At 39.1% G+C, this 12,314-nt stretch overlaps 1 pseudogene; it reads right to left on the bottom strand.

The window, feature by feature from the left end:
* Window positions 1-7,096: 7,096 nt before the first annotated feature.
* Window positions 7,097-7,739, bottom strand: Tmed10-ps1 (transmembrane p24 trafficking protein 10, pseudogene 1; annotated as a pseudogene).
* Between the last annotated feature and the right edge of the window lie 4,575 nt (window positions 7,740-12,314).

Genomic DNA, 12,314 nt, shown 5'->3' with positions numbered 1-12,314 from the left:
GGGTTTGGTGACTGCATGTGGGATGGATCCCCATGTGTGGCAGTCTCTGGATGGCCTTTGCTTCAGTCTCTGCTCCATACTTTGTATTTCCTCCTGTGAGTATTTTGTTTTCCATTGTAAGAAATAAACTGAAGCATCCACACTTTGGTCATCCATCTTCTTGAGCTTCATATGGTCTGTGGATTGTATCTTGGGTAATTCAAGGTTTTGGGCTAATATCCACTTATCAGTGAGTACATATCATGTGTGTTCTTTTGTGATTGGGTTACCTCACTCAGGAGGATACTTTCTAGTTCTATCCATCTGCCTAAGAATTTCATAAAATCATTGTTTTTGATAGCTGAGTAGCACTCCATTGTGTAGATGTACCACATTTTCTGTATCCATTACTCTGTTGAGGGACATCTAGGTTCTTTCCAACTTCTGGCTATTATAAACAAGGCTGCTATGAAAATGTACCCCATTTTTTAATAGGGTTATTTGGCTCCCTGGAGTCTAACTTCTTGAGTTCTTTGTCTATCAGATATAGGATTATAAAGATCTTTTTCCCATTTGTTGGCTGCTATTTTTGTCCTAATGACAGTGTCCTTTGCCTTACAGAAGTTTTGCAGTTTTATGAAGTCCCATTTGTTGATTCTTGATCTTAGAGCATAAGCCATTGATGTTTTGTTCAGGAAATTTTCCCCAGTGCCCATGTGATCAAGACTCTTCCCCATTTTTTCTTCTGTTAGTTTGAGTGTATCTGGTTTGATGTGGAGGTCCTCGATTTACTTGGAATTAAGCTTTGTACAGGGTGATAAGCATGGATTGATTTGCATTCTTCTGCATGTTGACCTCCAGTTGAACCAGCACTATTTGTTGAAAATGCTATCTTTTTTCCACTGGATGGTTTTGGCTCCTTTGCCAAAGATCAAGTGACCATAGGTGTGTGGGTTCAATTCTGGGTCTTCAATTCTATTCCACTGACCTACCTGCCTATCTCTGTACCAATACTATACAGTTTTAAATCACTATTGCTCTGCAATACTGCTTGAGGTCAGGAATGGTGATTCCTCCAGAAGTTCTTTTATTGAGTATAGTTTTTGCTATTCTGGGTTTTTTGTTATTCCAAATGAATTTACAAATTGCTCTTCTAACTCTTTGAAGAACTGAGTTGAAATTTTGATGGGATTGCATTGAATCCGTAGATTGCTTTTGGCAAAATGGTCATTTTTACTATATTAATCCTGCCAATCCATGAGCATGGGAGATCATGGAAACATCTTCTGAGATCTTCTTCAATTTCTTTCTTCAGAGATTTGAAGTTCTTGTCATACAGATATTTCACTTACTTGGTTAGAGTCACACCAGGGTATTTTATATTATTTGTGACTATTGTGAAGGGTATCATTTCCCTAACTTCTTTCTTAGCCTGTTTATCCTTTGAGTAGAGGAAGGTTATTGATTTGTTTGAGTTAATTTTATACCCAGCCACTTTGCTGAAGTTGTTTATCATGTTTAGTAGTTCTCTGGTGGAACTTTTGGGGTCACTTAAGTACACTATCATATCATCTGCAAATAGTGATATTTTGACTTCTTCCTTTCCAATTTCTATCCCTTTGACCTCTTTTCATTTTCTGATTGCTCTTGCTAGGACTTCAAGAACTATATTGAATAAGTAGGGAGAGAGTGGGCAGCCTTGTCTAGTCCCTGATTTTAGTGGGATTGCTTCAGGCTTCTCTCCATTTTCTCCATTTAGTTTAATGTTAGCTATTGGTTTGCTGTGTATTGCTTTTACTATGTTTAGGTATAGGCCTCGAATTCCTGATCTTTCTAAGACTTTTATCATGAAGGGGTGTTGAATTTTGTTAAATGCTTTCTTAGCATCTAAAGAAATGATCATGTGATTTTTTTGAGTTTGTTTATACAGTGGATTACATTGATGGATTTCCATATATTGAATTATTCCTGCATCCCTGGGATGAAGCATATTTGATCATGATGTATGATTGTTTGATGTGTTCTTGGATTCGGTTTGCGAAAATTTTATTGAGTTGTTTGTTTGTGTGTGTGTGTGTGTGTGTGTGTGTGTGTGTGTGTGTGTATGTGTGTGAATATTCATAAGGGAAATTGGTCTAAAGTTCTCTTTTTTGTTGGCTCTTTGTGTTGTTTAGGTATAAGCATAATTGTGGCTTCATAGAAGCAGTTGCGTAGTGCTCTGTCTGCTTCTATTTTGTGGAATAGTTTGGACAGTATTGGTATTAGGTCTTCTATGAATGTCTGATAGAATTCTTTACTAAACCTGTCTCATCCTGGGCTCTTTTTGGTTGGGAGACTTTTAATAACTGTTTCTATTTCTTTAGAAGTTATGGGGTTGTTTAGATGATTTATCTGTTCTTGATTGAATTTTGGTACCTGGTATTTGTCTAGAAAATTGTCCATTTCCTCTAGATTTTCCAGTTTTATTGAATATAGGGTTATGTAGTAGGATCTGATGATTTTTGAATTTCCTCAGATTCTATTGTTATGTCTCCCTTTGCATTTCTGATTTTGTTAATTTGTATACACTCTCTGTGCCCTCTACTTAGTCTGGCTAAGGGTTTATCTATTTTGTTGATTTTCTCAAAGAACCAGCTCCTACTTTTGTTGATTCCTTTTTTTTTTCATTTCTGCTAGCCTTTATTTGTGAAAGTTTGCACAAAAATCTCCAACAGGTGGCTCTGAGAGGGTGGGGGTTGGGCCATGACAATGGTACCGAACAAGGATTATTGAAACTGTATTATTCTCAGATTATTTTGCATATGCTGAAAATGGATGGAAGCAGCTAATATACTTGTTTATAAAGCTGATATGTGTTTGTGTGAGCCTATTGTCAAAGGCAACTGCTCTTCAAGCACAGTGTACAAGTTGGTTGTTTTTGGCATGAAGTAAAACAAACGAAAGGACTTGAAAGAATTTCCACTGTACAAAGCTTAAGTTTACAGATGTTCTTAGATACAAAACCATGGGCAAAATGCTCTATTTTCTCCTCTCTGAAAAACTGACATTTTTCAGAACAGAAAACAGAAAACTAATAGAGTAGCTGTCATTGCTCCTTAAAAAGGGGAAGGCACAAGTCAGAAATTAGAAGTCTCTTGTTGGGCTAATTTTACCGACCATTGTTTTGCATTTAAAATTCCACAAGTGGATTTTGACACAAAAGTTTATTTTATTTATTTATTTATTTATTTATTTATTTATTTATTTATTTATTTATTTATTTTGCTGTAATCACATGAAGTTTATTGATAGGAACCAGTGCACTGGGGTTGAGACTCGTATCCCACGCAGGGGCAGTGGAGTTCGACCCCGAGAGGCTGGGAGAAAGGGTATTTAAAGGAAGAAGCCACAACCCAAGGGAGCAGGGATGGCGTCATTGGAAAATCACAAGGAGAAGCTTCCTATCTCTCAAGATTGCTTAACTTTATGGTCCGCTAGTTCCTAGAAGCTTCCTGCTTCTCAAGGTTGTTCTCTAAGATTTTAATCTAACTTTATGGTCAGCTAGTTTCTGGAAGAAGCTTTCTGTTATCTTTACTAGGTCTAGAATCACATATCTAAGGACTTTATCTAAGTCCTTTTATCTAGTTCCTGGGAGAGCAGACTCAGGAAATGTGACCTTTTACTTAGTTACAGGTAGAGGGCAGGGTCTGGAATTTGAGGTATTTAGGGCTTCTTAGGGGTGAGATAGCATTTGTAAACTTCTGACTTCTTAGCTGCATTTTTATTCTTTCATTCCCCACTTCTTCTAGTGGCTAGTTCTAATCATAGAACTAAATTAAAACATGATCTTGCTGATGTAACATCAAAATCTGAACAGCACTTACTCTTTCTCTAATGAAGGTAACTAGCTTATTTAACACACATGGACTTATAATCAGAAACAGAAGCAAAATTAAGAAGGGTCCCATAAGGGAAGATATCAGAGTAGTCATCCAAGGAGATTTACTAAACCAGCTCTTGAACCATCCCTGATGGTCTCTGTCTCTCTGTCTTTTGTCTAACCTTTTTTTTTTTTTAAGTTTACTCATGGAGTCTTTACTCCTGAATGGTCTACATAGAAGCAACATTCTTCTTTCAGTGTAGCACACAGACTCCTTCTTTAAGGAATATCAGGTCTAATCTTCTCCTATTCTGAAGGACTACCTCTGAGAGGGAGGTTAGGTATTCTTGGAGGTCAACTAAAAAGTCTTTTTTACTGTTTTTATATCTGAGTCAATGGCAGTTCTGAATTCTCTATAAGCCTTTCATTGCAGAGCAACAGCAAATGTCCTTGTACCTGACCTTGCAGTACCTAAACTCTTTAGTATCAGGATTCCAATCTGGGCACTATCTGAACCTACACACCAAGGTCATGACTGTCTTTTAGAACTTCTAAACTAGAAGTACTAGCATATACAGTGTTACATCATTTGCAATAGAAATCAAGCCTATCCCCACACCTATCCCAATGGAAACCAGGGCAAACATGAAATTCTTGTTTCTAAAGCACACTCTTCAAGTGAGCATTATAGCAACCTCCCAGTCACGTCTCTGATGTATCCACTTATCTGATATGCAAGTCTAGGGAGCTTTTTGAAGATCTGAGTGTCCCTCTCAGTCCCAGCTCTTAGCCCCAACAGCTGGTGAGGGCTGAGACTTGATGGCTATCAGGATGACTACCGAGATCATCTCTTGCTTGGTGAGGAAAGCTTCTATCTATTCCTGAAAAGGTATCTACAAGCACTAGGAGATACTCGTGATCATATTTTCCTGGTTTTTATCTCAGTGAAGTTCACTTCGACTTTTCACTAAACTCTCTAGGTCTCTTTGCCCTGTTTGCTTACTGACATACCTTATATTTTTTTTACTGCTTCTCTTGGCTAAAATCTTGAAGTCTATTACATACACCTTAACTACTTGGACAAACTTCTTATTCTTATTGTTTATTCTTCTCATACTTAAATTGTTCTTCTGGCACTTGATATATGAATGTTACAGATTTCTGATCATCTGCTGTTGCCATGCTGAAGACTAGCATTCTAAGATCTTAGAAGTGAGACCTATCATTCTTCAACAGCAGATGGCACTGTTGTACTAGCGAACACTTGATGTCATGCAAGAGTTTATGGGAGTCATAAGACAAAGGCTTTTGAGTTTATAGTAACTGGAACCTTAACAGAACAGCCTGAGACTTAACCACATAAATCATTCCTGTTCACCTTCATACTTCAACCAGGTCATCTTAGTAGTGTTCTCTGATAACTTCAATATTTCACTTCTTTACTGTAAGCAACATGGGCCTAAGTCCGATAATTTTCAGGACTGTAATTAAGACAGGCCCTGTAACAACAGCAGGATTAAAACCACTTTCCCAGGAGAGGTGGGAAAGACATTAGATCATGAATGAGTATTTCTCCTGTTTATAAGCATTTGTACCTACTTTCCCCCTAGTGCTGGCAATCAGGCCCAGAGCCTTCCCGTATGTTAGGTAGGCACTCTACCTACCTAACTGAGGTACACTCCCAGAACTGCCTAGAGGTACCAAAACTCTCACCAAGTTAACCTTGGTTTTGTTTTTACAACATATATTTTCAAGTATTTACTATCTGTGACTTTCCCAGATGTCTAAGTTAAACCCTTTATGTCCACGTCTCAGAGATAACACTGAAGAACAGGAATTAGATCAGTGATTGGCCATATATGAAGGGCTGATAAAATGTACTCATTCTTCCTGGTACAAGTTATGGGAAAAGTTCAAGCAACTACCCATTTGATAGAGGACCCACACAAAACTCACCAGTGAAGTGAACAAATGATCCATGTAGAAAAATGGGCAAAAGCCACCAACAGACATTTGTTTGTATGACAAGGACATACAGATGGCAAATGACAAGCACAAGAAAGGATGCTCAACACCATCTCCCATTAGGAAAATGCAAATTAAAACCATAATGAGATATTCAAGGGGCTAAGTTAAAATAACAATGATAATGTGGAAATGTAGCATGCTATAGCCACTCCAGACAAGAGCAGGGAAGCTTCTCTTAGAACTATGGTGCTTCCCACACAGCATAGCAATTGGCCTCTTAAGCATTTATCCCAGGGTGATGCAAACTTTCATTCACATAAGAATGTTAGTAGTTAAGGTCCAAATCCCCAGGCCCAACCATTTGATGTTTAAGCACAATGCAAAACCTGGAGAAAAATCAGTATGTGCAATACCTTTGAGGGGCACCTCCTGGGAATTATGTTGAGTGGAGAAAGTCAACCTCCAAAGGTTACAGTCTTGTTGACCCATTTACGTAACAGAGTTACAAAGGTTCAGAACCAGGGAGCAGATTAGGGAGCCAGAGCCCGTGGTGAAGAAAGGAGTGGCCAGCTACAACAGTCATGTGATGGAACTACTCTACCTGAAATGATCGATAGGACCTACGAGTGATAAACTGGACAGAACTAAACAAACATACACCAGGACTTCAAGCAGTTGAGCACAAACATTTTAATGATCTAAAATGAGATTTTCTTTTAAGAGATTATCTATAGTTCAAAGCTCACTTTTCTGTGTGTCCCACCCATGACCCTTTTAGAAGACATAAATTATGAAGGATATCATCAGAAGTTTGTAAACATTTCATCTAAGGACCAAGGAAAGTTCAAGGTGTTTCACAAGGAAACCAAAGAGAAAACTGATATGAAGGAGCTGACCAAGATCAAAGAAATCTTGGGAGAACTATGATGAAGGACCAAGGCAATGAGCAAGTGAGAGAGAAAAAGCAAACAGCTCAAACAGATCCTGTGAAGTGACCCAGGATGAATGCTGGCTTTGGCATTATCTAGGTAACCCCTGTTTGTTGTTTTGTTTTATTTTGTTTTTTCCATAGGTGACTTTAAAAATCTTGTTGCAAAACCAGTCCAAATCCTCATTTGCATTAAAACGTCCTCATTGACTTGCTGGGTGTAGGTGGTGCCCATGTTCTCCAACACCAAAAGGATCAGTTCTGGCAAGACACTCAGTACTGTTAGTAGCTTGGCCTTGTGCTAGGCCAGGCACATCCCAGCGATGTTCTGCTGGCTTCAGCAGACAGAAGACTGAGCTTCATTACTCTGTCAATGTCTTGGCCTTGAAGAAGCAATGCAGGTAGAAGATCTGCCAGGTGATTAGTCCAATGAGGCATAACATAGAAAAGATGCTGAAGTACAGGACCTGGGTGTTTGTGTACTTGTTGGTGTCCCTCATCTCCTCTTCCCACTTCTTCATGTAGGCAGTCATTAACAATAGACTCTGAAAGGTCCTTGAGCTGTCGTAACCCCACCTCCAGTGGTTTGAGTTTCTCGACTTTTGCAATCTCTTCATAATTTTTTGCCTCTACTCTATGCTTCATGTCTAGAATCACAAGTTGGTTAGGTATCTGCCCTATTCCCTTGCTCTCAAAGCATACTTCAAACATGTCATAGTCTTCTGGTGATAAAGGCACACTTCCAGTTAGTTGCATCCTCTTTGTCATACAGAATATGGCCAGCAGAATCTGTAATCTTGAGGTGGGTTCACAGGCCACCAGCACCCCCAGACTGGTCCATGATCGCATATGTGCCTGTCACCAGCAGGTCCTTGTGTATCTCCTCTTGGAGACACTCCTGAGAGTTCATGGGTAGATGGAAGGAGATCCCCAGGACTGAGCTGGGGCCAAGAAGGAAGAGAAAGAGCAAGGTGGACAGGATAGTGGGCCAGACAAACCAGACATGGTGCTGGAGACTTGTTCTGCCTTTGTTAATTCTTTGTGTAGTCTTTTTTGTTTTTACTTAGTTGATCAGTCCTGAGTTTGATTACTTCCTGCCTTCTACTCCTCTTGGGTGTATTTGCTTCTTCTTGTTCTAGAGCTTTCAGGTGTGCTGTCAAGCTGCTTATGTATGTTCTTTCCTGTTTCTTTTGGAGGCAATGAGAGCTATGAGTTTTCCTCTTAGCACTGCTTTCATTATGTCTCATAAATTTGGGTATGTTGTGCCTTCATTTTCATTAAATTCTACAAAGTCTTTAATTTCTTTATTTCTTCCTTGACTAAGTTATCATTGAGTAGAGCATTGTTCAACTTCCATGTATATGTGGGCTTTCTGTCGATTTTGTTTTTATTGAAGACAAGCTTTAGTATGTGGTGATCTGATAGGATGAATGGGATTATTTCTACCTTCCTGTATCCATTGAGGCCTGTTTTGTGGCCAATTATATGGTCAATTTTGGAGAAGGTACCACGAGGTGCTGAGAAGAAGGTATATTCTTTTGTTTTAGGATGAAATGTTCTATAAATATCTGTTAAGTCCATTTGGTTCATAACTTCTGTTAGTTTCTCTATATCTCTGCTTGATTTCTGTTTCCAGGATCTGCCCATTGATGAGAGTGGGGTGTTTGAAATCTCCTACTATTATTGTGTGAGGTACAATGTATGATTTGAGCTTTAGTAAGGTTTCTTTTATGAATGTAAGTGCCCTTGTACTTGGAGCACAGATATTTAGGATTGAGAGTTCATCATGGTGGATTTTTCCTTTGATGAATATGAAGTGTCCTTCTTTATCTTTTTTGATGACTTTTGGTTGAAAGTCAATTTTATTTGATATTAGGATTGCTACTCCACCTTGTTTCTTTGGGCCATTTGCTTGGAAAGTTGTTTTCCAGCCTTTTACTCTGAGGTAATGTCTGTCTTTGTCACTGAGGTGTGTTTCCTGTTTGTAGCAAAATGCTGGGTCCTCTTTACGTATCCAGTCTATTAGTCTTTTTAGTAGAGAACTGAGTCCATTGATGTTAAGAGATATTAAGGAATAGTGATTGTTACTTCCTGTTATTTTTGTTGTTAGGGGTGTAATTAAGTTTGTGTGTCTCTCTTCTTTTGGTTTCATTGTGAGGAGATTGATTTCTTGCTTTTTCTAGGGTGTAGTTTTTCCTCCTTTGTGTTGGAATTTTCCATCTATTATTCTTTGTAGGGCTGGATTTGTAGAAAGATATTGTATATATTTGGTTTTGTCATGGAATATCTTGGTTTCTCCATCGATGTTAATTGAAAGTTTTGCTGGATATTGTAGCCTGGGCTGGCATTTGTGTTCTCTTATGGTCTGTTTGACATCTGACCTTCATAATCTCTGGTGAGAAGTCTGGTGTAATTCTTATAGGTCTGCCTTTATATGTTACTTGACATTTTTCCCTTACTGATTTATTCTTTCTTTATTTTGTGCATTTGGTGTTTTGACAGGAGGAATTTCTTTTCTGGTCCAATCTATTTGAGTTCTGTAGGCTTCCTATATGTTTATGGGCATCTCTTTCTTTTTTTTTCTTTTTTTTTTTTCGGAGCTGGGGACCGAACCCAGGGCCTTGTGCTTGCTAGGCAAGCACTCTACCACTGAGCTAAATCCCCAGCCCCCATCTCTTTCTTTAAGTTAGTTTCTTCTATAATTTTGTGAAGATATTTACTGGCCCTTTAAGTTGGGAATCTTCACTCTCTTCTATACATATTATCCTTAGGTTTGATCTTCTCATTGTGTCCTGGATTTCCTAGATGTTTTGTGTTAGAAGCTTTTTGGGTTTTACATTTTCTTTCACTGTTGCATCAATGTTTTCCATGATCCTTCTTCCCTTGAAATTCTCTCTTCTATCTCTTATATTCTGTTGGTGATGCTTGTTTCTGACTCCTAATCTCTTTCCTAAGTTTTCTGTCTCCAGGGTCGTCTCCCTTTATGATTTCTTTATTGTCTCTATTTCCATTTTTAGATTCTGGATGGTTTTTTAAATTCTTTTCCCTTTTTGGTTGTGTTTTCTTGTAATTCTTTAAGTGATATTTGTGTTTCCTCTTTAAGGAAATATTTGTGTCTCCTTATTTATCTGTGTTGTCCCATATTTCTTTAAGGGAGCTATTTATGTCCTTCCTAAAGTTCTCTATCATAATCAAGAGATGTGATTTTAAATCCACATTGTACTTTTCTGGTGTGATGGGGTATCCAGGATTTGCTGTAGTGGAAGAACTGGGTTCTGATGATAAGTAGCCTTGGTTTCTGTTGCTTATTTTCTTGTGCTTTCCTCTCACCATCTGGTTACTTGCATTTGCTGTCTCTGACTGGAGCCTGTCCCTCCTGTGATCCTGGCCGTGTCAGAACTCCTCAGAGTCCAGCTGTCTCTGTTACCCTTTGATTCTGTGACCCTGTGACCCTGAGATCCTGGGTGTGTCAGAGTTCCTGGGAGTCAAGCTCCCTCTGGGATCCTGAAATCCTGTTGTGACCAAGCTCCTGAGATCTTATGTCAGAGCTTTGGGGAGTCAAATTTTCTCAGGGTATTGCAGTAGTGTGTGGGGAGCTGGAGCCCTGGGTTTGATACAGGCACAGGTGCAAGCTTCAAGGAACCCATACCTCTGGCTGGTAGGGTTTGGGTTTCCCTGATTATTCTGTGGGGGTCCCAGTTAAGATGGGTGTTTGGAAAGATACTGTTGCCTCAGCTGTAATTTTGAGTGTGTCAGAGGTACAGTGGTCTTGGTTGTGTTTGATCTCTGGGAGTTAAGCTTCCTCTGTGATCCTGTGATCCTGGGCATTTCAGAGCACCTCTGATCCTGTGCATGTTAGAGCAACTTGGAGTCGGGCTTTCTCTGGGTGTTGTGGGACTGGATCCAGAGTCAGTGCCTAAGGTTTGCTCAGGGCACTGGTTCAGACTGGAAGGAAACCATGACCCTGGCTAGGCAGAGTTCCTGGGTCTCTGGATCCTGGGAGACCCAGTTACTCCCAAGTTTTGGGTAGGTGTTGGGTCAGATGTGGCCCCTCTTGTGATCCTGGGTATTTCAGAGCACCTGGGAGTCGGGCTCCCTCTGGGTGTTGGATTAGGTGCAGAGCCTAATCTGAGCCAAGGTCTGCTTAGGGCACTGGTTCAGACTGAAAGGACAAAATAGTAAATTCTAATAATAGAGTTTAGACATTGGCCCCACTCTTCTGTGCTGCTGAAAGCTTATTATAAGTAATAAAAGTTGATTGTCTTTTATTCAAAAGGTGAATAATCAAGACAGGGTTAGAACTTCAGTTTGGGATTAAACATTTCTACCACATAACTGAAGTGTTTTGTTTCACATAACTAGAAGGCTACTCAGATACAAATCTGAAACATTACAATGGATAATTTTGAGGGGGTGAGGAGAGGCATATTTGAGAATATGTTTTTCTCTGTATGTAGAGCTCACTGTCCTGATTGAAGGCATTCACTTGAAGTCCACCTTCCTTTTTCTTTCTTTAACCCATGGAAAGTTTTACATTTGCATGCTTTTTTTTAATTTGTTTCTAATTCACTGCTTTGTCATTTGATTGCACATTGAGCTCATAAAGATGGAGGCAGTCAGGTGACCTAGTTTTCCAGGTCATTTTTATTTTTCCATTTACAGCCTCTAGAGGACAAGAGCTTAAGTAAAACCAGTTTGCATGTGCAGAATTGTAAGGAGGTCACAGAGAGTGGTCAGAAGCATCACAGCCATGCTTTTCTTCTGCTTTTCATTGTTTTTTAATGTCACATAAATCAATCATTTAAATTTTTGTTATTTTTCATTAAAATGCACAATAAAAGATGAGTATAATTAATCATCCTCAAACTCTTTCTGAATGCCAGGCAGACTTTTGTAGTTTTGGTTTCTTTGACATGGAGTTTCTCTGTGTAGCATGATATACAGAGAGACAGACAGACCAACAAAATGACCAACAGACCGACAATAAAAGAGAGATTAAACAAATAGTTAAAAATTAAAGGAATCATAAATATAATCAATTATCTTGGAACTCCTTCTGTAAACCAGGCAGATTTTGAACTCAGAAATGATGCCCCCACTTTGGCTACCTGCTCTACTATAATCATTACAATCTTCCTCTTGTTCCTTTTTCTCTCTGTCACACAAATACATATTTGTTTGTTTGCTTTCTTGCTTGTTTTTCTCTTTTTCAGGAAATGTGGCCTAATAACTACATAAGCCTAGACACAAGAGAAAAATAAATAAGCACTTCTGAATCAGAAACTTGGTGTGGGCACTAAGTAGGCCATGGACACACACACATGTAGGAGAGGGAGGGCATGAAACTGTTTCAAAAGCCTTCTAACTCGTGTCTTATTTGTCTGACTCAGAGGAGAAAAGCTGCAGCAGTGGATACTACAGAAGCAGGGAGAGTAAGGTACCAGAATGATTTGCTACACCAGAAGATATTTCCTGAAATATCTTCTATATCAGAAGCAGAGGTTACAGACTCTGACCTCACCCTTGCTAGCTGAAAGTGATGTAAGTGGCCATGGATAAAGAGCACAAGAAATTTATTAT

The sequence above is a fragment of the Rattus norvegicus genome, chromosome 4 (assembly GCF_036323735.1).
Source record: "Rattus norvegicus strain BN/NHsdMcwi chromosome 4, GRCr8, whole genome shotgun sequence".
NCBI classification, from domain to species: domain Eukaryota; kingdom Metazoa; phylum Chordata; class Mammalia; order Rodentia; family Muridae; genus Rattus; species Rattus norvegicus.
This window is presented reverse-complemented; position numbering and strand designations above follow the sequence as displayed.